This window comes from Macaca thibetana, chromosome 18 (genome assembly GCF_024542745.1).
Source record: "Macaca thibetana thibetana isolate TM-01 chromosome 18, ASM2454274v1, whole genome shotgun sequence".
Classification (NCBI taxonomy): Eukaryota; Metazoa; Chordata; class Mammalia; order Primates; family Cercopithecidae; genus Macaca; species Macaca thibetana.
This window is the reverse complement of record NC_065595.1, coordinates 29,970,870-29,995,556: the sequence shown is the minus strand read 5'-3', so window position 1 is coordinate 29,995,556 and position 24,687 is coordinate 29,970,870. Positions and strand designations below refer to the sequence as shown.

General features: G+C 42.3%; 2 protein-coding genes and 2 pseudogenes across 2 annotated transcripts in view; 2 read left to right on the top strand and 2 right to left on the bottom strand.

The window, feature by feature from the left end:
• Positions 1–24,687, top strand: part of MAPK4 (mitogen-activated protein kinase 4) — a 177,871-nt gene that overhangs the window by 41,699 nt on the left and 111,485 nt on the right. The gene's annotated exons all lie outside the window — the stretch shown is intronic.
• Positions 1–24,687, bottom strand: part of CXXC1 (CXXC finger protein 1) — a 459,484-nt gene that overhangs the window by 340,153 nt on the left and 94,644 nt on the right. The window lies entirely within an intron of this gene.
• On the top strand, positions 9,924–11,292 carry LOC126941315 (26S proteasome regulatory subunit 6A-like; annotated as a pseudogene).
• Positions 23,059–23,483, bottom strand: LOC126941088 (40S ribosomal protein S25-like; annotated as a pseudogene).

Sequence of the window (24,687 nt, the reverse complement as noted above, 5' to 3'; positions counted from 1 at the left end):
CAGGTCAGTCCCCCTTGGGCCATGACTGCTGGCCCAGGCCCCTCTCCGGTCATTTCTGTTCTCAAGGTGATGCTGACCAGGGTGAGAAGTCATCAGTCACCCCAGGGCTCAGCCAGCTCCACCGGCTTCCATCTCCCTGGCGTGTCTTCTGTCCCAGAATCAAAGTGGCTGCATTAGGGAACTGTGAGCCACTAAGGTACTTGGTTAAGGGACATCCACATCTCCTCTCACCCTGTGACCACAACAAAGAGGGACTCTTGCCATGCCAGTTTCCTGCCTGTGCCCTGCCCTCCTCATCCTCCTAAACTCTCCTACGTCTACACACACACATTATTGGGGTTCCTGCAGGATCCATGCCTATACCAGCAAATGTGACTCTGTCATTCCTCCAGAACCTGATTTTGCACATTAGCCCAATGTGGTCAGTCCTGTCTCTGCCTCTGAGTCCACATCTGCAGAATGGAAATAAAGCAGTATCTCCTCATGGGCCTGCATATCCAAACTAGTTTGTATATCCAAAGTCTAGAACACTGCCTGGCATCTTGTAAGCACTTGGTAAGTATTCATTCTTCCTTTTATCTTACTTTCTTCTTAAAAAATTATTATTATAGCTTTGTCTCAACAGGTAGGTTCATTGCACTGGTGTGAAATGAACAAATTCAGGAGGTTGTAATAGCCTTCTATTAACCAAGATAGATATCACAAAGGGATAGATATCACAGAGACCATGCACTAATGTTCACTTCTTTACTCATTGGGACCCTTACTTGGAACTTATTTCCTCCTGGTTTACAAAGAGTTCTAATGAGCTTGATTTGCTTCCTTACTTCACAGAAGATGAGAAAAAGCAAATTAGAAGGAATTTGAGGCAGGCATACCCAAACCATCAAGGAGTGACTGCTGATGGTGAAGAAAGAGTCATAGAAGTATAAAGACAAGCCAAAAGAACCTCAAATTCTGGGATCATTTAGGTAGGAAAAAATAGTCCCATGCCTCAGTACTTCTCAAACCATGTCATTGTTCTAAAGCCTAGTGTAATGGTTGATGTTTATAGTGATGGTCTTGAGTTATTGAGAGATGATTAACTGATTTATAGCATGCTTTGTTTAATGAGGCAGGAAAGTATGTGATATGCTTTAGAACTTCCAACAAAGTGGTGAATGTTAGAGTTTTGAAGCTAAGAGTGATCAATCATGCTCTTGTTGTTTGTTAAAACAATTTATATAACATACCCAGTTCTCACTTCATACCGGATAAATGAAGCATCACTTTCCATGGTTAGTTATAGCAGTTAGTAATTGCAAAATACCCCCTAATCCATGAGGTATAAGCTTGCTTACTTTATTAGAAAAACAACTCCCAAATCTGACTCTTGCTAAATCCTAAAGAGTTTTATAGATACATGTGAGAACAGAGCATGTAGAATAATCGATCTGAGAAACAGACAGGTACTTGTAAATAAAGCAGCCCCTTTTCTAAGTTCTATTTTTAACTTCTTTTGGTCTTGGTCTAGAAGACCTTATCCACTGTTAGGTTTTGCTAAGTTTGAAGCAGATATATTTTAGTATGAAGGAAAGGGCATGGGTATTTCATGGTGTTGCTGTGCTCAAGTTTCCCTTGGCTGTTAAGAGCTGACAGTCTCAAGAGTGCAATGGCCCAGAGCAGGTGGCTTTGCCCCACTGGTGACTGGGATGTGATCCAGTCTGTACTCTGACTTGTCTTGTGCAGAGACACATAAATTCATCAACAGGTAAGGAATTTGAGGGTCTGTAACAAATGATAGTGCAAGAGACAGAGCCTTAAATTAAGGAGAAGAGGGTGTAGGAGGGTAGTAATTACAGCCTGACATTACTGCCATAGCCTCTGCCACCTACTGAGCTCTCGCTATGTACCAGGCCCTGTGCACACATCAATGCTTTGATGCAGATGCCATCAACCCTACAAGGCAGATGCTTTATATAATGAGGAAACTGAGGCTCAGAGATGTTAAGTGACTTATGTAAAGTCACACAGCTAAGTACAGAGGAGATCAAGCTGACATCCAGATCTGTCTGCCTCTCCGGGCCATGGTTTGAACTACTGGATGGGCGCTGGGAAAACATCTTTTCTCTGGGACCAGCTCAGCCTTGGTCTTTGCAGAGAGGAAAGAGGCAGCAGAGGGCTCCCAGGAGTATTCCTGTACTGCTCTGAGGGAGAAATGCCAGGGACAAAGGTTTGGATCCATTTGGAAGGGACCTTGAGGAAACATTGGTTATATTACTTATCCTAGAGGTGGGTCCTCTGCTCTAGGGCCCAATAAAACCAGTAAGCAGTGGGAGCTGCTCCACCTTGCAAGAGAAACTCTTTACACTCCTGCTCCTATGGCCAGTGTGTCTGTCCTCAAAAGCTTTTCCAGGGTCAGTTTTAACTGGGCAGTTTGCTGATCTCCTTAGATATTCAGTTCAGGACTGAGGTGGTTTTCATTTGGGATATCTCTCAGAGGGCAGCTGTGCTGTCATTTCTCCCAGGGAACAAGAAGCAGGACGTAGAGGGGAGGAGGACCCATGGCCCAGCTTCCGTCCGGGGCAGGCCTTCCCTGGCAGAGTGCCTGCGCTCGTTCCTCCGTACAGCTCACCTGGCTGCCACTCTCCTGCTCTGGCGAACATGGCAGCCTCTGTCCCATGTCTCAGTCTGGTCTCAGTTCCTCCTGGATCTTCTTGTTCTTTAGGTTAGTGGCAGTCAGACAGAAAGATAAGAGGTCATGAGCTCAAAGGGGAAGAGTCATGAGGGCAGACTCTGGCTTGGTCCACATGCTTTGGCAAGGCATCCTGAACCACAGGAAAGTCTGGGCTGCAGCAGCAAATAAGGGCTTACGTTTCTCACGGAGTCAAAGAAAAAGGAGGTGATGGGGACAGGGGTGGCAGAAATAACAGGTATCATGATAAAACAAGAGCACTGCAGAGAGAATGGGAACGTGCCCTGGATTCAGACAGACATGGGGAGAGCCCTGCCTGCCACTGACTGTGTGACCATGGACATGGTCTTAGTTTTTGATGGAGATTTGACAGATATAAGCAAAGGAATCCTGGCAAAGAACAGTGGAGGTGTATTATAGACCAGGTGAAAGGGGCCAGATTTTTGAGGGTCTTAAGTGTCAAGCAGAGGTGTTGGGATTTTGTCTTTAATACACTAGGGATCCATTGAAGGTTAGTGAGCAGGGATGTTGCCTGCTCAAAGTAGTGCTTGGGTGAGATTAGCCTAGCAATGTTACATTCCATTTACATTCATGCCTGCATCTGGAAAAATAATGCAAAAATGCTGCCCTATCTATTGGTAGCCTGGGATAACTAACAGTGGTCTTCAGTGCTGTCTACCAAATATTTCTAATTTTCTGCCTTCTGGGAACATAGCATTGCATTTTCCTGTCTGCTTCAAAGTTAGGTGTGACTATGTGATCTACCTAAACCAAGGCAGGGATTGGCAAACTTTTTCTTAAAGGACTAGATAGAAAATGTTTTCAGCTTATGGGCCATATAGTCTCTCTTGCAACTATGCAACTTTGCTGTTGAAGTACGGAAGCAGTCACACAGTGCAATGGAGCACGCATAGCTGTGTGGCAGTAAAACTTCATGTAGGAAAACAGGCAGCTATACAACGCGTGTGAGCAGAAGTGACACTTTTGGACAGAAGCTCTAAGAGCTGGTGCCCAGTTCAATGGCACTGCTGTAATCCTGGAGGCACATGTGAAAGTTCAAAGCCTCTGTCAGGCTGGGACCCCAAGTGACTACATGAGCCAAGTCCCTGTCAATACAATGCATGTTGCACATGTAGCATAGTTAAGAAATAAACCTGGCAGTGTTAAGGCAGTACGATTTTGATGCTGTTTCTTACTGCGGCATAACCTCTCTCTGCGGTATGATACAGTATCATCTTTGTATGCAAAGCATCACATCACCATTCTTTCAGTCCTCCTCATTACAGCTGACATTTACTAAACACTTACTATGTGCCAAATACTAATGGGGGGGAATTTACCAACATCATTTCAATAATTCCTTCTCACAACCATATGACATGAGTGCTGTGATTATACCCATTTTTGAAGAAAAAGAAAATGGAATTTTTGAGAGGTGAATTAACTTGCTTACAATCTCACAAATGGTTAAGTGGAGGAAGTGGGATATGAGCCCAGATTTTCTCATTCTAAATCCGAAGTTCTTCAGCTCTGTGTATCCTGCCTCAGGTCCAGGCCTTTGGCATTTTTCTTTTATCTCTTGGCCCCTTTGCTACTTTGATCACTGTTCCTGGCTGGGTGTGTTATTTTGACATGATCCACAGTGGCCCTGTCACAGGGCAAGAATGAAGAATCATGCTTCCAGAAAAGCGCTGCTCTGAGCAGTGGAGGTGAGAGGAAATAGCCCGGAGGGATGAATTGGATTGGCAGTTCTGACCACACGGTAAGAGGACCACGTGGAGATTGGCAGATCCTTAAGAACTGCTCCCAGTCATGTACCCATGTATTTCCATCAGTCATCCAGAGCCAGTTGTCATCTTTCCATTCTCAGCCATGTTCATGTCTTTCTTTGAAAGGAAAAAATAATTTACATTCTGGAACTGTCTTAAGAAATTGTGCTACTCTCCTTCCTGGCCTGAATAAGCTGTGACTGTCATCTCTGATGGGTTTAAAGACAATTTACCAATCTTGTATTGCAACAGCCTTCCTCTATTGGACACTGTAATAAGAAGTCACATAATGAGTTCTTATAATTCTCAAGAGCTACCATGGAAGATACTATCCATTATGCTATTCAATATTTCTTACTTAAAGTATCATTTAATTAAGTTTTCTATTTAGTATCATGGAATTTTTTCAATAAAATTATACCTTTCCCTAATCAAAAATGAGCATTACATAAGCAATTACATTTCCCTTTTTACCTTGCCCGTTGGAAATAAGGATTTACTTGATACTTGAAAATATAACTGTTCTGACTGAGGATCATGGTGGAAAATCTTTACTCATTCTCCCCCTGCTTCTCCTTCACCCCTGTGGGTTCAGATATCTGTTTCTGACTTTTAAGTTTTAAATGTATAACATTTTATTGTAGGTCACTGAAAATCCTTCTTGGAAGTAGATAAGATGTCAATTATAATTTATAACTTCAGTAGGCCATGTGATAGCAAGTCAGTGAGTAGCGTGGAGTTAACATTCCGAGCTTCTACTTCCCTCTTCCTGGTTGAAAGTTCTTGTTGTTTATCATCTAAGAGTGTCATCCCTCAGTGTGGGAAACCTTTAAGATACAGATCCACTTCCCTTTTTTACAATGACAACTCAAAGTATTATCCTTGTTCTAAACTTACTTCATGCATAGACCAATGATCCAAAAAAGAGATTTTGGGGGCCATCAGATTTGATGAAATTAGTCACAGCAGCAGATGCTTTTTATCAAGCACTTGCTTGCCAGACATTATACTGCCCATTTTGCATGCCGTATTATGTTTACCCTCCAACCTGTGAGATATGTCTTCTTATTGGGCTGGGGGAACTGCGGCTCATGTAAGTAAAGTGACTTGTCAGGACACTCAGTCAAGGAGAGGCTCATGCAGTCAAGGAGATTTAAACACAGGTGTTTGTGACGAGAACTGCACTCCTACTTTACCACAATCGATTCTTGATGATGATGATGATGTCAGGTACTGTTCTTCTACATGCTAGGTACTATTCTAAGTGCAATGCTATGTTCCCAGAAGGCAGAAAATTAGAAATATTTGTACTATTCTAAGTGATTGATATTGTATTAATATCCCTATGACAGGTTCTGCTACCACCATTTTACCATGGGGAAACCAAGGCACAGAGAGGTTAAGTAACTTGCCATAGGTCACATAGGTAGTAAATGGTGGAGGGAGGATTTGAATCTAGACAGTTTGGCTCTAAGGCCCACTCGTTTGCTATGCTGCACTCTCTTTGGTCTTATCGGTCTATAGATATGTTGGATATATCCGACAGAAAAATTAAGATATTGGATCATGAAGCCTAGATCCTTGTTCCCATTCTGCCAAATACTATGTGCCAAGTAGTACAGATAGGACTTTACCAACATCACTCCAATAATTCCTTCTCACAACCATATGACATGGGTACTATTATTATACCCATTTTTGCAGAAAAAGAAAATGGAATTTTGCAAGAGGTGAATTAACTGGTCTACAATCTCATCACCTCCCTTCTGTACCAACCAGGGTCATGGTTAGAATACCAGAACCACACCATTTATTTTAGCAGAGTTTAAGGAGGGAGTTGATTAAACAGGCATGGGAGGCCTACCCTGAGGTAACATAGAGATATAACCACAGGAAGCAGCCTCCACCCCCAAGGCCAAGGGAACAGAGAACAGAAGCTTGGAGAAGTGGGGCTCATAGAACCACAGCTCAGCCTTCAGAGGAGGGACCATCACTTGGCTGGTGTTGGTATCTTAGGTCCTTGGAGGAGGGCCTCCCAGAGCAGAGGCTCAGACCTTGGAGAACAGGGTACTGCCAGAGGCTGCTGGTACCTCTGAGGGGTATGGTGCAGCTGGTTCTGGGAGTGTGGGAAAATGGGAAACCAGAACCAAGTTCAATGCCAAGGTGAAAAACCACCACTGGGTGAGCTACAGGAGCAACCCTCCTCCTGCCTTGCATCCTCCCTCCAGTGCCCCCTGTTGGCAGAAACTAACACAGAGCCAGTCGTTAAGGAGCACTGTGATTTGCACGTTTTCTGATTTCTAGCCCAGTATAACTGAACAGAGACTAGAAGGGGTTGTTCAGGGCTGAGAGACAAGAGCTTCATAAATGGTAATCGTTCTTCTGCTGCCATTTCTTTATTGATAAAACCAAGACTGAACAGATGGTGTGCAGGGAGCAAATGATACTCCCGTTTACCCACTCTCCTGGGCTTCTATCACAGTAAAAAGATGTAGCTTATCAAGTTCTCCTCTCCTCCTCTCTTTCCACTTGACAGTGAGCATCTTGAGGCCTAATATGTTATTTCTCCCAGTACTTGTCTAGTGCAAAGGACAGTTCTTGGTGAGGGCTGCTATTCTATGCTTGAACTATGTAACTACCAGATTTGGACATGTACTTAAGTCACCAACTATTGAATGATCATAGAGGGTGTGCCCAGCCCTGGACCAGGGACTGCGGAGAAGAAGGACATGCTTGAGGCATGGACTGGCTGTGAATGAACTGACAGTCTTCTTATATGAGTGACATGAACCCAACAAGCAAAGAGCAGGTTCTTGCTTATGTGACAAAATGTCTCAAATTTGGGTAGGTTCAGGTAGAGTTTGAGTTTAGGAAAGGGAGCACGATCACATGACTTGGAGTAATTGTTTCTTACCAACATCCAATATACTCACTTGGAGACACCATTTCTCCAAAAGCATGTGTGTTTAGAAAAGCTATTTTATTCTGCCATCTCTAGAGGCTTCCATGCGCATCCAATAATATGCAACTTCTCACATTTTAAAAAATTAAGGTGGAGATATCAAGAGAACATTCAGAAGTTACTTGTTCATGGCTGCAGAAAATCTGCAACAGAGAAATCACGTTAGGAGCAGCCCTGGGTGCATCTTCACAGGCCTCCACCAAATGAGTGAGCACAGCTGACCTTTTGCTAGAAGGTGTCACTGAGCTCCTTATCTAGGCCCAGACCAGAATGTAACCTTGCAGATATGATCCCATGGGAGAGCTGCCCATCTCTCTGACAGTGGGAACATTGTTCCCTAGTCTCAAGGAAGGCTTCAGGGAGTCATTTAATGACGCAGCATTTGATCTTCAGGGTTTGCAGAGAAAGATAAAGTGGCCCAGAGGAAATGAAAACATTCCTCTGGAGTCACCTGCCTACGTCAGCAAGATGCAGGAACATTGGATTAAACAACTGAGAAGTACTCTGATGCTTGCTGGATTCTTTGAGATGATCCCACCATTGACATCACTTTTCCTGATCAGAATACTAACTCTTTATGCAGGAATGGGGCTGTGTTCTTTACACAGAGCCCTCAGGCACACTCCATAAACTTTAAAGATCGAAGTATGAGTTACATAAAGCAAACCCCAGGAACCTGAAATGCATAGCTTGACAGAGTTTTCACATGTTTACACTATGTGACCAGATAAGGTCATAGACTATTTCTAGTACCCTAGAAGACTTCTTTAGGCTCCCTCCTAGGAAGCTCTCTTCACCCTCCCATTCTGACCTTAGATTACTTTTGCCTGATCTTGAATTTTATATTATGTGGATTTTAGAAGAGAATACTCATTTATGTCTGGATCTTTTGCTGAATATTGTACAATTTCATTTTTACTAATGGAGAAACTGCATACAAGTTCAGAGAAGTGTTATGACCTGAACAAGGTTTTACACCTGGAGTCCTACAATATTTTCCATTTCACAGCTCTTTTGCTATAATCCATATATCCAGCCATCCATACATCCATTCATCTAAACCTATCATAAGCAATGGCTTTGTGTCAGGGATGATTCTAGGTCTTGGACATATAGATATGAGTATGTCACCCCTACCCTCAGGGAGCTCCCAGTATAGTGGGAGAGAAATATCTCAGGTGCATAATCAAACAGGACTTGTGAGGGCATAGAACAAAAGGCTGTATATTTATGTGCATGCTGAGAGGAGGAATCTGTGACTGGAGGGCTCAGCGTGGAAGGGATGACATTAGAGCAGAATTGCATTCTTGGACATTTTTCTTAGTTTTTTCTTGCCAACAGGGATGCAAATTCTAAGAAGACAGGATTGGGGTCATCTTCTGTGTATATCCTATAGCACCTTGCAATCATGGAGCCAGCAGGAAATTATTGCTGAATTCATAGCCTACAACCTTTAAACATTGTGAAATGTCTTCTCTAAGGGTATGAGTAGTACACCTAGAATCTTCTAACTCTTAAGCAGAGAGTGACAGGTTACCATCTTGAGTTATTTGATTAGATACTTAGAAAGGTTATAAAGATCTTTAGCAAACAACCATGCCAGTTTCTGCAGAGTTCCTGGTGTGGAACCCTATAGCCAGAGAAACATAAGGCCCTGGATGAATCTCTGAAAATCGTGTCTGCCAACTTGCTTCTCTAGGTAGGTGAGACTTGTTCAAGACTTTTTCATCCTTACAGGACATTAGAAAACACACTGTGGCAAACACATCCTAAGGTGACCCGCAATGAATATAACCCCTTTATAACCCCCCTGTATAATCCTCTCCCTTGATAATGGCAGATCCTGTGCATCTAACCAATAGAATATGGCAAAAGTAATGGGATGTCACCCCTATGATCATGTTATGTTATAGAAGACTCTGTCTTAGCAGACAGAGGAGAGTGTCTCTTGTTGGCTTTGAAAAAGCACGCAGCCATGTGTGAGAGGGCCTGAGAAGAGAGCCACATGGCAGGAAGCTGTGTGTGGCCTCTAAGACCTGAGTAGCCTCCAGCCAGTAGTCAGTAAGAAGCTGGGTCCCTAAATCCTACAGCTGCTGGGAAATAAATTGTGCCAACAACCTGAATGAGCTTGGATTCTTCCCCAGTCAAGCCTCCAGATGAGAATGCAGCCCATTTGACACTTTGATTGAAGCCTTGTGACCCCTGAGCAGAGGACCCAACTAAATTGTGTCTACACTCTCTACCCACAGAAACTGGGATGTCATTAATATGTGTTGTTTTAAGCTGCTAAATTTATAGTGATTTGTTACAAAGCAATAGGTAACTAATGCATGCACTTACGTGCAAACACTGATTGTGTCAAAACAACCCTTGTGTGACACATAGTTCTACAGAGACTGTAAGTCTTATATACACCATATATAGGTTGTAGAATAATAACCAATGATTTTTATGATTTCAATTAGCATTTTACTTTTATATTATTGTGGGCTCTGACTTATCTAAGAAGTAAAGCAAGTGACTCAGCAGGAGAAGATGGCGACCATGTGGGATGAGGCCGAGCAAGATGGAATTGGGGAGGAGGTGCTCAAGATGTCCATGGGGGAGATCATCTCACGCACACAGATACTGAACAGTGAGATCAAGATCATGAAGAGTGAAGTGTTGAGAGTCACCCATGAGCTCCAAGCCATGAAGGACAAGATAAAAGAGAACAGTGAGAAAATCAAAGTGAACAAGACCCTGCCATACCTTGTCTCCAACATCATCGAGCTCCTAGATGTTGATACTAATGACCAAGAGGAGGATGGTGCCCATATTGACCTGGACTCCCAGAGGAAGGGCAAGTGTGCTGTGATCAAAACCTCTACACGACAGACGTACTTCCTTCCTGTGACTGGGTTGGTGATGCTGAAAAGCTAAAGCCAGGAGACCTGGTGGGTGTGAACAAAGACTCCTATCTGATCCTGGAGACGCTGCCGACAGAGTATGACTTGCGGGTGAAGGCCATGGAGGTGGATGAGAGGCCCACGGAGCAATACAGTGACATAGGGGGTTTGGACAAGCAGATCCAAGACCTGGTGGAGGCCATTGTCTTGCCAATGAACCACAAGGAGAAGTTTGAGAACTTGGGGATCCAACCTCCAAAAGGGGTGATAATGTATGGGCCCCCAGGGACAGGGAAGACCCTCCTGGCCTGGGTCTGTGCCATACAGACTAAGGCCACTTTCCTAAAGCTGGCTGGCCCCCAGCTGTGCAGATGTTCATTGGAGATGGTGCCAAGCTAGTCTGGGAGGCCTTTGCCCTGGCCAAGGAGAAAGCACCCTCTATCATCTTCATTGATGAGTTGGATGCCCTCGGCACCAAGCGCTTTGACAGTGAGAAGGCTGGGGACCGGGAGGTGCAGAGGACAATGCTGAAGCTTCTGAACCAGCTGGATGGCTTCCAGCCCAACACCCAAGTTAAGGTAATTGCAGCCACAAACAGGGTGGACATTCTGGACCCCGCCCTGCTCCGCTCAGGGTGCCTGGACCGCAAGATCGAGTTCCCAATGCCCAACGAGGAGGCCCGGGCCAGAATCATGCAGATTCACTCCCGAAACATGAACATCAGTCCTGACGTAAACTAGGAGGAGCTGGCCCTGCTGAACAGGTGATTTCAACAGGGCTCAGTGCAAGGCTGTGTGTGTGGAGGTGGGCATGATCTCACTGTGCAGGAGTGCCATGGAGCTCACCCACGAGGACTACATGGAAGGCATCCTGGAGGTGCAGGCCAAGAAGAAAGCCAACCTGCAGTACTAGGCCTAGGGTGTGCCGGCCGGCCCCAGTCTCATGGCTGAAGTGCGCAATAAAAGGTGGTTTAGGGTCAAAAAAAAAAAAAAAGAAGAAGTAAAGCAGAGCATTGCATTGTTTAGGACATAAGTTTAATTGCCCTAAGACAGACCCTAAATCAACCCCTTTTCTTTTTTTTTTTTTATTTATTTTTTATTATTATTATTTATTTATTTATTTATTTATTTATTTATTTTTTTTTTTGAGACGGAGTCTCGCTCTGTCGCCCAGGCTGGAGTGCAGTGGCGCGATCTCGGCTCACTGCAAGCTCCGCCTCCCGGGTTCACGCCATTCTCCTGCCTCAGCCTCCCGAGTAGCTGGGACTACAGGCGCCCACAACCGCGCCTGGCTAATTTTTTTTTTTGTATTTTTAGTAGAGACGGGGTTTCACCGTGGTCTCGATCTCCTGACCTTGTGATCCGCCCGCCTCGGCCTCCCAAAGTGCTGGGATTACAGGCGTGAGCCACCGCGCCCGGCCAATCAACCCCTTTTCTAACATTTGTATAGCTCAGGGCAAGAAGCCAAATGAATGAAATACCATGTCTAAGTCATTAAAAGTTATAAATTACTGTTTAATGTATTCTATTCAACTATATTGGCAATATACCTTTAAAATGACATGTGGAAAGCTATGGTCTTGATATCATTGAAAGTTGGCAAAATGTTAAAGGTAATAGAATTTATTATTATGTCTGTTGGGTATTCTGCTAATGGACAATGTTTGGATGAAACAATCAGATATACATATAATTCATAAATTATATATTCTATAGCAAATTTTCCTGCCTTCATTTCAGAATAATCCTTAATTAATGTTGTTTAATATAACGAGTGTTCAATTGTCAGTAAGGACCTGAAAGACTAAAAAGTTAAATGTGTGTCACATTTGAATGAATTACCATCAAAATGTAGATTTAAACTAATAAATCAAAATTAAAACATTCTAAATTAATATTTTTAAAGGTTTTCAACAGTATTTAAAATATCTAAAATTTAAGATCAAAACACATGAATAATACCAAACTTTAAATTAAAATTTAAATAAGGTTGAAATTGTTACTTAATTTTTAAAACACTTATTTGAATCATTATTTTTATAAAAATAAAACTATTTTTAATTCTAACTTTTCAAGTATATGTAGTTGCCAGTGTAAAGGATCAGTTTCACCTGTATCAAAATATCCCGTATACCTCATAAATATATACACCTACTACATACCCACAAAAATTACAAATTTTTAAAAATCAGTTTCACGTGTCACACATATTATCTCTTGACCTATCTAGATGTGTATATATTTAAAGGTTACAAATTGTTTAATATTGCAAACTATTCCATAACTTTCATATGTAACTCTTGTGGTTATCACATGGTACTGGTAGAATCAAGAATTGGAAGATGAATAGAATCAAGAAAATGAGGATTCTTCCCGTCTGAGAAGCAATACTTCTTGGTTATTCAGGAATCTGTTACATTGCTGGTCTCTGAGGGAGGAGTTGATGAGTCAATACTTAAGGGCTGGCACTGCTCAGATTCTCCCTGTACTCTTGGGTCTGTCCCTGATGTTGGCGATGTCACAATCCCCAATCTTTCACAACACTTGGACACAGTAGCCTTTTGTTTTGTGGACTAGGGCAAGAGATGTGGAGAAATGTTTCCCTGGAGGCTGACCATTAGTCACATAAGCGGATGTTCAGGTGCCCACTCGCTCGTGCTGTGTTGGTGCCCAGGACTGGGTCCTGAGCAACTGGGTGCTCATGCTTCTTTCTTTTCTTTTTTTTTTTTTTTTTTTTTTGAGACAGATTCTTGCTCTGTCGCCAGGCTGGAGTGCAGTGGCACGATCTCGGCTCACTGCAACCTCCACCTCCTGGGTTCAAGCAATTCTCCTGCCTCAGCCTCCCAAGTAGCTGGGATTACAGGGTGTGCACCACCACCCTCGGCTAATTTTTGTATTTTTAGTAGAGATTGGGTTTCACCATGTTGGCCAGGCTGGTCTCGAACTCCTGACCTCAAGTGATCCTCCTGCCTCAGCCTCCCAAAGTGCTGGGATTACAGGTGTGAGCCACCGCTCCTGGCCGCGTTCTTTCATAATTGTGTGTATGGGAGATCCAGGGCTTCCTGATGAAGGGGTTCAATGCACATGCCCTCTTCTGTCTAAGTTGTGGTAGAAGCTGCAGCTCGAATATTAGTTGTTTAAACAATCCAGAAATTTACTTCCTTCTCATATAACACTGCAGGACAAGCAGTCCACCATGGCACAGCAGTTCCATAGCCTTGGGGACCCAGGCTCCTTCTATCTTGTTGTTCACTTTTCCTGAGATATTGTCCTCATTGGCATGACTCAGAATGGCTCCCATTGTGCCTGCAGTTTAGCCAGAAGGAAGGAAAAAAGGATGAAAGGCAGGAGGACATGCCCCTCTTTTTCCAGACCTGATCCTGCAGTTGTACACATCAATTCTACACACATCCCGCTGGTCATAAACAGCTGAGAGATGGAGTTTTCCATGGGTGTCCTAGTGTCCAACTAAAAGTTATATTTCTGTGGAAGAAGAGGAGAACACCATTTGGGTGACAACTGGTAATGTCTGCCACAAGTGTATTTTTAAAATATTAATTTGGGAGGGATAATGATAATTTAGATTCAAGGATACAAGGTTACCGAAGTTCAGTTCTGCTTTTTCAGAACAACAGACAGGTAGGAAACAGCTTTGAATGGTTTTAAGCACATTGCAGGCCAGAGGCTACCTGAAAGGTGAAGCTGAGGTTCCTAACTCTTTCAAGACACCTTGGGGAAAAACTGGGTTCAAATCTACAACCAGCCACAAAGTAGTAACGTGGCTGAGCCACAGTACTGCCCTCAGCCTCCTTTCTTCTTTTTCCATAAAATGAGGGATTTGGACTAGACTTCTGGTTTACAAACTGAGTTCCAGGGGACCTTAGGATTCCTCAGTGTCGCTTCAGGTGGTTTTGAACCACCTTTGAACACTTCTTCCTTGTGTATTTATTTGCCAAAGAAACTCAATTTTGATTGGGTATGTGTCTTAAGGTTCTGTGTAAATCTTCCTTTGAAGGAAAAAAAGGTGGGGCTTCTAATGCTACAAAGAAAGTTGAAAGATGCCTGGACAGTGTGATACCTAGTGGAGGCAGCTTGGCATCATGTCAGATTGCCTGGATTTAAATCCCAGCTCTGCTGCCTAGCTTCTGTGGCACTTCAGGCTAAAGTACTCAACTGTCCTCAGCCTCTAGAATAGGATTTCCTCATCCATAAAGTATGGTCATTGTTATTTGCTTCTCAGGATTGTCCTGAGGCTTAAATGAGATAATATATTTAAGAGGGCTTGTATTAGTCCGGGTTCTCTAAAGAGACAAAACTAATAGGATAGATGAATATATGAGGGGGAGTTTATTAGGGAATATTGACTCACATGATCACAAGGTGAAGTCCCACAATAGGCCACCTGCAGGCTAAGGAGCCGGGAAGCCAGTCCAAGTCCCAAAACCTCAAAAATAGAGAAGCCAACAGTGTAACCTTCTGTCTGTGGCCAAAGGCCAGAGAGCCCCTGGCAGATCACTGGTGTAAGTCCAAGAGTCCAACAGCCGAAGAACCTGGAGTCTGATGTTCAAGGGCAGGAAGCATCCAACATGGGAGAAAGATGAAGGCCAGAACACTCAGCAAGTCTGCTCTTTTCATTCCTACTTTTATGCTGTCAGCTGATTAGATGGTGCCACCCAGACTGAGGGTGGGTCTGCCTCTCCCAGTCCCCTGACTCAAATGTTGATCTCCTCTGGCAACACCCTCATAGACATACCCAGGAACAATACTTTGCATCCTTAAATCCAATCAAGTTGACACTCAGTATTAACCATCACAAGGCTTAACACATGTCCTGGCATAAAGAACATGTTGAATAAATGGCAATGACTATTATCATTACCATGACCATCAACTTTAAGGCTCCAGCTTTTGGTTCTAAGACTTTGAGTTTCTTTGAATTATTGTGCAAGATGGAGGACCCATTGATGAGGGAATAATTATTACTGGATTTTTCCCTTTGCTTTTGGATTTTTGCAGGGTTTCTCGAAATAAGGCATGGGAGAGCCAGCCCATTGCAGGTAAAACAATTTGAACAGAAGACATCAGAGTCTGTAATTTCAAATGCATTATTGAAACAACTTTTTTCTTAACAGAGGAAACAAAATTAATCTTTTAAATCAAGGAGGAAAATTATTTCATTTTAATGCTGCACGTGGCAAGAAAATAAAGTGCAAAGTTTACAGCACTTTATTTCCTTCTTATCAGGAAGGAAGAAGGAAAACCCCATGGTGTTATGTTTTGTCAAACATGACTTTCCAGGGACTAAACCAGACTTTGATTTTAGACCCCTGTTCATTCTAGTTTGGTAAACCCTTGACAAATTCCAGTCTGTTCCACCCACAGGAGAGGGTCACGTTACCATCTCAGCTGCAGAGCTGATGAGGTGGTCATACCGACCTGTAGGATTCCAGAGCTGAGACCTGGAGATCATTGATTACAACTTTCTTCATGGGCCAGTCAGATGTCATATGAAGAATCAAATGAGAGAAATGTGACAGGCTTCTGATCCTCCCACTCATGATTTAAAATCTTCTCTAGAACACCCTTGTTATATCTTTACTCCTACTTGTAACAAGACCTTAAGCCACCCCTATTCCATCTCATTTTCTATCTCTGTGACTGTTCTTGCTTATAAGTCTTCAGCCTGAGTACTGAATTGATGCTCAGAGTTTATCTAAAGCCAGACTCTTCTCCATGTTATTCTCGACAGATGGTCAGTTCTTCTTCTTGAACACATCCCATGACAGGGAACTCACTGCTTTATTAGGGATCAGCCCTTCTTTTGGAGGAGAGCTCCAACTTATTTGAAAACTTCTTCTTTTGCCCCAAAACTTGTTTTCTAATATATATCTATCATATATGTATATCTACGCTTAGCCTTTTTTAACTGTCTGGATCAAGCCTACATAAAGTTTAGCCCCCTTCCCCAGGCTGCCTGGCAAATATTTGAAGCTAACCCACCTCCATCTCCAGGCTTAACCTTCTGAGCTCTCCCATCATCTCTGATCCCTCATGATGACCCTCACGTGCCTGCTCAATGACCTCTGGGCTTCCCCAGTATTGTTGAAAGCGCGCTTGTTAAAGTCAGTTCACCCAAACTAGTTACTAAGCGCTGTACCTACTTTCATTCCTGTTTCTCCATTTCTCCCCATTTTGCTTGTAAAGCTCTACTTGATACCCCCAAATAATAGTTTGATTAATGTTGTAGAAAAGAGGAAGAATATATACAAGCTAAGTTCTATGTCTCTTCATACATTTCTGTATCGACATAGCTTTTTTTTTTTTTTAATTATACTTTAAGGTCTAGGGTACATGTGCATAACGTGCAGGTTTGTTACATATGTATACTTGTGCCATGTTGCTGTGCTGCACCCATCAACTCATCAGCACCAATCAACTCGTCATTTACATCAGGTATAACTCCCAATGCAATCCTCCCCCTTCCCCCCTCCCCATGATAGGCCCCAGTGTGTGATGTTCCCCTTCCCAAGTCCAAGTGATCTCATTGTTCAGTTCCCACCTATGAGTGAGAACATGCGGTGTTTGGTTTTCTGTTCTTGCGATACTTTGCTGAGAATGATGGTTTCCAGCTGCATCCATGTCCCCACAAAGGACACAAACTCATCCTTTTTTATGGCTGCATAGTATTCCATGGTGTATATGTGCCACATTTTCTTAATCCAATCTGTCACTGATGGACATTTGGGTTGATTCCAAGTCTTTGCTATTGTGAATAGTGCTGCAAGAAACATACATATGCATGTGTCTTTATAGCAGCATGATTTATAATCCTTTGGGTATATACCCAGTAATGGGATGGCTGGGTCATATGGTATTTCTAGTTCTAGATCCTTGAGGAATCACCATACTGTTTTCCATAATGGTTGAACTAGTTTACAATCCCACCAACAGTGTAAAAGTGTTCCTATTTCTCCACATCCTCTCCAGCACCTGTTGTTTCCTGACTTTTTAATGATCGCCATTCTAACTGGTGTGAGATGGTATCTCATTGTGGTTTTGATTTGCATTTCTCTGATGGCCAGTGATGATGAGCATTTTTTCATGTGTCTGTTGGCTGTATGAATGTCTTCTTTTGAGAAATGTCTGTTCATATCCTTTGCCCACTTTTTGATGGGGTTGTTTGTTTTTTTCTTGTAAATTTGTTTGAGTTCTTTGTAGGTTCTGGATATTAGCCCTTTGTCTGATGAGTAGATTGCAAAAATTTTCTCCCATTCTGTAGGTTGCCTGTTCACTCTGATGGTAGTTTCTTTTGCTGTGCAGAAGCTCTTTAGTTTAATGAGATTCCATTTCTCAATTTTGGCTTTTGTTGCCGTTGCTTTTGGTGTTTTAGACATGAAGTCCTTGCCCATGCCTATGTCCTGAATGGTATAACCTAGGTTTTCTTCTAGGGTTTTTATGGTATTAGGTCTAACATTTAAGTCTCTAATCCATCTTGAATTAATTTTCGTATAAGGAGTAAGGAAAAGATCCAGTTTCAGCTTTCTACTTATGGCTAGCCAATTTTCCCAGCATCATTTATTAAATAGGGAATCCTTTCCCCATTTCTTGTTTTTCTCAGGTTATTCAAAGATAAGATGGCTGTAGATGTGTGGTATTATTTCTGAGGACTCTGTTCTGTTCCATTGGTCTATATCTCTGTTTTGGTACCAGTACTATGCTGTTTTGGTTACTGTAGCCTTGTAGTATAGTTTGAAGTCAGGTAGCGTGATGCCTCCAGCTTTGTTCTTTTGACTTAGGATTGTCTTGGAGATGTGGGCTCTTTTTTGGTTCCATATGAATTTGAAAGCAGTTTTTTCCAATTCTGTGAAGAAACTCGTCGGTAGCTTGATGGGGATGGCATTGAATCTATAAATTACCTTGGGCAGTATGGCCATTTTCACGATATTGATTCTTCCTATCCATGAGCATGGTATGTTCTTCCATTTGTTTGTGTCCTCTTTTATTTCACTGAGCAGTGATTTGTAGCTCTCCTTGAAGAGGTCCTTTACATCCCTTGTAAGTTGGATTCCTAGATATTTTATTCTCTTTGAAGCAATTGTGAATGGAAGTTCATTCATGATTTGACTCTCTGTTTGCCTGTTACTGGTGTATAAGAATGCTTGTGATTTTTGCACATTAATTTTGTATCCTGAGACTTTGCTGAAGTTTCTTATCAGCTTAAGGAGATTTTGGGCTGAGACAATGGGGTTTTCTAAATATACAATCATGTCATCTGCAAACAGGGACAATTTGACTTCTTCTTTTCCTAACTGAATACCCTTGATTTCTTTCTCTTGCCTGATTGCCCTAGCCAGAACTTCCAACACTATGTTGAATAGGAGTGGTGAGAGAGGGCATCCCTGTCTTGTGCCAGTTTTCAAAGGGAATTTTTCCAGTTTTTGCCCATTCAGTATGATATTGGCTGTGGGTTTGTCATAAATAGCTCTTATTATTTTGAGATACGTTCCATCAATACCGAATTTATTGAGCGTTTTTAGCATGAAGGGCTGTTGAATTTTGTCAAAGGCCTTTTCTGCATCTATTGAGATAATCATGTGGTTTTTGTCTTTGGTTCTGTTTATATGCTGGATTACGTTTATTGATTTGCATATGTTGAACCAGCCTTGCATCCCAGGGATGAAGCCCACTTGATCATGGTGGATAAGCTTTGTGATGTGCTGCTGGATCCGGTTTGCCAGTATTTTATTGAGGATTTTTGCATCGATGTTCATCAGGGATATTGGTCTAAAATTCTCTTTTTTTGTTGTGTCTCTGCCAGGCTTTGGTATCAGGATGATGTTGGCCTCATAAAATGAGTTAGGGAGGATTCCCTCTTTTTCTATTGATTGGAATAGTTTCAGAAGGAATGGTACTAGCTCCTCCGTGTACCTCTGGTAGAATTCAGCTGTGAATCCATCTGGTCCTGGAGTTTTTTTGGTTGGTAGGCTATTAATTATTGCCTCAATTTCAGAGCCTGCTATCGGTCTATTCAGGGATTCAGCTTCTTCCTGGTTTAGTCTTGGGAGAGTGTAAGTGTCCAGGAAATTATCCATTTCTTCTAGATTTTCCAGTTTATTTGCGTAGAGGTGTTTATAGTATTCTCTGATGGTAGTTTGTATTTCTGTGGGGTCGGTGGTGATATCCCCTTTATCACTTTTTATTGCGTCTATTTGATTCTTCTCTCTTTTCTTCTTTATTAGTCTTGCTAGCGGTCTATCAATTTTGTTGAAAAGTACAAAAAAAAAACTAGCCGGGCGAGGTGGCGGGCGCCTGTAGTCCCAGCTACTTGGGAGGCTGAGGCAGGAGAATGGCGTGAACCCGGGAGGCGGAGCTTGCAGTGAGCTGAGATCTGGCCACTGCATTCCAGCCTGGGCGACAGAGCGAGACTCCGTCTCAAAAAAAAAAAAAAAAAAAAAAAAAACCAACTTCTAGATTCATTGATTTTTTGGAGAGTTTTTTGTGTCTCTATCTCCTTCAGTTCTGCTCTGATCTTATTTATTTCTTGCCTTCTGCTAGCTTTTGAATGTGTTTGCTCTTGCTTCTCTAGTTCTTTTAATTGTGATGTTAGAGTGTCAATTTTAGATCTTTCCAGCTTTCTTTTGTGGGCATTTAGTGCTATAAATTTCCCTCTACACACTGCTTTAAATGTGTCCCAGAGATTCTGGTATGTTGTATCTTTGTTCTCATTGGTTTCAAAGAACATCTTTATTTCTGCCTTCATTTCGTTATGTACCCAGTAGTCATTCAGGAGCAGGTTGTTCAATTTCCATGCAGTTGAGCGGTTTTGATTGAGTTTCTTAGTCCTGAGTTCTAGTTTGATTGCACTGTGGTCTGAGAGACTGTTTGTTATAATTTCTGTTCTTGTACATTTGCTGAGGAGTGCTTTACTTCCAATTATGTGGTCAATTTTGGAATAAGTGTGATGTGGTGCTGAGAAGAATGTATATTCTGTTGATTTGGGGTGGAGAGTTCTGTAGATGTCTATTAGGTCTGCTTGCTGCAGAGATGAGTTCAATTCCTGGATATCCTTGTCAACTTTCTGTCTTGTTGATCTGTCTAATGTTGACAGTGGGGTATTGAAGTGTCCCATTATTATTGTATGGGAGTCTAAGTCTCTTTGTAAGTCTCTAAGGGCTTGCTCTATGAATCTGGGTGCTCCTGTTTTGGGTGCATATATATTTAGGATAGTTAGCTCTTCTTGTTGAATTGATCCCTTTGCCATTATGTAATGGCCTTCTTTGTCTCTTTTGATCTTTGATGGTTTAAAGTCTGTTTTATCGGAGACTAGTATTTGCAACCCCTGCTTTTTTTTTGTTCTCCATTTGCTTGGTAGATCTTCCTCCATCCCTTTATTTTGAGCCTATGTATGTCTCTGCATGTGAGATGGGTCTCCTGTATACAGCAGACTGATGGGTCTTGACTCTTTATCCAGTTTGCCAGTCTGTGTCTTTTAATTGGAGCATTTAGTCCATTTACATTTAAGGTTAATATTGTTATGTGTGAACTTGATCCTGCCATTATGATATTAACTGGTTATTTTGCTCGTTAGTTGATGCAGTTTCTTCCTAGCCTCGATGGTCTTTACATTTTGGCATGTTTTTGCAATGGCTGGTACCAGTTGTTCCTTTCCATGTTGAGTGCTTCCTTCAGGGTCTCTTGTAAGGCAGGCCTAGTGGTGACAAAATCTCTAAGCATTTGCTTATCTGTAAAGGATTTTATTTCTTCTTCACTTATGAAACTTAGTTTGGCTGGATATGAAATTCTGGGTTGAAAATTCTTTTCTTTAAAAATGTTGAATATTGGCCTCTACTCTCTTCTGGCTTGGAGAGTTTCTGCTGAGAGATCTGCTGTTAGTCTGATGGGCTTCCCTTTGTGGGTAACCCTACCTTTCTCTCTGGCTGCCCTTAAGATTTTTTCCTTCATTTCAACTTTGGTGAATCTGGCAATTATGTGTCTTGGAGTTGCTCTTCTCGAGGAGTATCTTTGTGGTGTTCTCTGTATTTCCTGAAGTTGAATGTTGGCCTGCCCTACTAGGTTAGGGAAGTTCTCCTGGATGATATCCTGCAGAGTGTTTTCCAACTTGGTTCCATTTTCCCCCTCACTTTCAGGCACCCCAATCAGACATAGATTTGGTCTTTTTACATAATCCCATAGTTCTTGCAGGCTTTGTTCATTTCTTTTTCTTCTTTTTTCTTTAAACTTCTCTTCTCACTTCATTTCATTCATTTGATCCTCAATTGCTGATACTCTTTCTTCCAGTTGATCGAGTCGGTTACTGAAGTTTGTGCATTTGTCATGTATTTCTCGTGTCATGGTTTTCATCTCTGTAAGTTCGTTTATGGCCTTCTCTGCATTACTTATTCTGGTTATCAATTCTTCCACTCTTTTTTCAAGATTTTTAGTTTCTTTGTGCTGGGTACGTAATTCCTCCTTTAGCTCTGAGAAGTTTGATAGTCTGAAGCCTTCTCTCATCTCGTCAAACTCATTCTCTGTCCAGCTTTGATCTGTTGCTGGCAATGAGCTGCGTTCCTGTCTTCTGTGTCGCTCGCGCTGGGAGCTGGAGACTGGAGCTGTTCCTATTCGGCCATCTTGCTCCGCCCCACCTCAACATAGCTTTTAAAAAACAGTTCCACCATAAAAATCTATATATAAAATCTGGGATTCGCCAAGACCTTCAGGACTTTTCCAGTGACTATTCCCATATTTCAGATAAAACTGGGGGTAAACGCTGCATCTTTTATTTGTCCTTACTACATTTCCCTTGGCTTTGAGAATGTTTGTGTTTTTGCATTATCTCTAAAATGTATGAAGGTAATGTTTATATCTATTTCTATCTTTAGAAATGTTAGAGACCACATGCAATTAGACACAATCTACAAGCCTAATGAGAAAGCGTTGGCTTCATTGGTAAAAGCGTGATCATTATTATGGAGTGGGGCAGGTGTTTGAAAGGATGGATCAGGGTAAGTAAGAGCATCCCAAATCTAAAGAGAAAATGCAGACTGTGCCCCTGAGAACACTATCTGAAAGTCAGTATGGTAAACACTCAAGCCCTCCAAGATGCAGGTACCTGACCTGGGTAACTGCCTTCTGTAGAATATCTTTCTACGACCCAGATTGGTTAAAGTCATTACACGCTACTTATGCAAGAAGGTGAATGTAAACTGAGAACTGGCCAACTGTATCATTTTAATTAGGCTGTCTCCCTGCAAAAAGAAGACTATATGAAGGATCTTTTGTGAAGAATCAAATTTCTATAAACTTGGGTTAATGCGTGCCAACCAGAGATTCCTTGCTAAAGGTATCAGAAGTCCTGATATTATACACTGACTAGTCTGCAATTATGAGACTTTTCATCGGAAAAATTAAGTGATAAGCCATGATTTGTTTTTCTGTGAGTCATTATGATGTTTATCCAGTACATCAAAGCTCAGTTTAAATTAAACTGGACCCAAAATCATTTATTTATTTATTTATTTATTTATTTATTTATTTATTTATTTTAGAGACAAGGTCTTTCTCTGTTGCCCAGGCTGGAGTATAGTGATGTCACATAGCTCACTGTAACCTTGAACTCCTGGACCCAAGTGATCCTCCCACCTCAACCTCCCAAGTAGCTAGGACTATAGGTATGTGCCACCACACCTGACTAATTTTTTTATTTTTATTTTTATTTTTTTATTTAATAAAGTTTTATTTTTCCAAAGGTACAGTTGGTTGGACCTATTCATACATCTTCACCAGCAGCTGGAGCATCCTGCCCTTGGTATTTCTGGTGTAAATTACTTGAGCTCTGTGCTTTGAAACCAGTTTGATAAGTCCTTTACTAAGGAACTCTTGAAGGGCTGCCCTGGCCAGGGAGCCTGAATCTTCAGTCTCTCAGAGACCACAGCTGGGGTTAAAAGTTTATCGTTGGGAACTTCCTTACAGAGTTTGTCGTAGGTAGCTTTGTCAAACAAGACTAAGTTATTGAGCTTGTCCTGAACTTTGCCTTTGGACCACTTCTTCTTTTTGGCCTTGCCCCCAGATTTGTTCACTGGGTCTTTGTCTTTCTTGGCCGACTTTCCGGCATCCTTCTTCTTGTCGTCCTTGGGCGGCATTGCGAAGCTCGGAGAGCAGCAGTGGACAGCACAGCCTTGCTAAGATGTCGGACAAAAAAAAAAGCTATTTTTATTTTTTTTATAGGGACAGAGTCTCACTATGTTGCCCAGGCTGGTCTCAAACTCCTGGCCTCAAGCAGTCCTTCCACCTCAGCCTCCCAAAGTGCTGGGATTACAGGCATGAGCCACCACGCTGGGCCTGGACCCAACTGGGCCTTCATCCAGTGAGACAAGCAAATTTCCATGTCATTGATGACTGCCTCTTTCTTCCTGTGTCTTTTCAGTAAGACTTTCTCACTTCAGCGAGCACACTCACACTCCATGGAAACCTACTCATAATGCTAAACCTCCTTTTAACCATTTTTAACCATTTCATTCTTTGACCAAAGCTACGCCAAATCGACTGATGTTTCTGTCCTTTCCACCCTGCAGTCCTTTCTCTCTGCAGTGCTAGTGAGAGAGGAGGCACAGCCTCATGTGGGTCCACAGGGAGGCTAGTGTAAGTAGAGACTCTGGACTGAGTTGCAGAGCTGCCAACCTTGAAACAGAAATAGGATATTGGCTCCCCCAAGGAAATGCAGGCTGTGCAACTTCTTTATTTGGGTTGGCAACAATAGGCATGCACTTTACTTCTGCTGAGGCCTGATCACTTGCTGAATATTTATTTGTCCCAAAGATTATTTAGCTATCCTCAGGAATCCGGGCTCTCTGGCCAAGTTTTCTCCTTTGGCATGGGTTCCCAGTGGGGAATGTGACTGATCCTTTCTCCCTTCAAAAGGGGCCAGAATGACCATCGAGCTGGAAGTGGAAGTGTTACAGGAGAAGAGCAAAATGGGACACAAGAGCACCCATGACTTGCGAAGACAGTGGCAGAGCTGAGTAGAACTTGGATCTCCAAATCCAATGTTCTTTCCAGGAGGCCAGAATCTCTCAAACTTTCAGGAGCATATCATTATACGAGGAACTTATCTAATAAAATGCAGATTTTTAGTTTTCCTCATTAGAAATTCTGACGCAGAATCTGCCTGTTTAATGTGTATCTTCCTGTGGCCATGAACTGAGATACCATCTCTATGCATGAGATCACTCCAGCCCATCAACATTTACTTTCTGCTTATACTCACCCAGGGAGGGGAATGTTGCCAGACAGTTAAATATGAAAACCATCATATCTTCTTGCTCATTTTTTGAAAATTATAGCGCAGGCCAGGTACAGTTACTTGTGCCTATAATCCTAACATTTTGGGAGGCTGAGG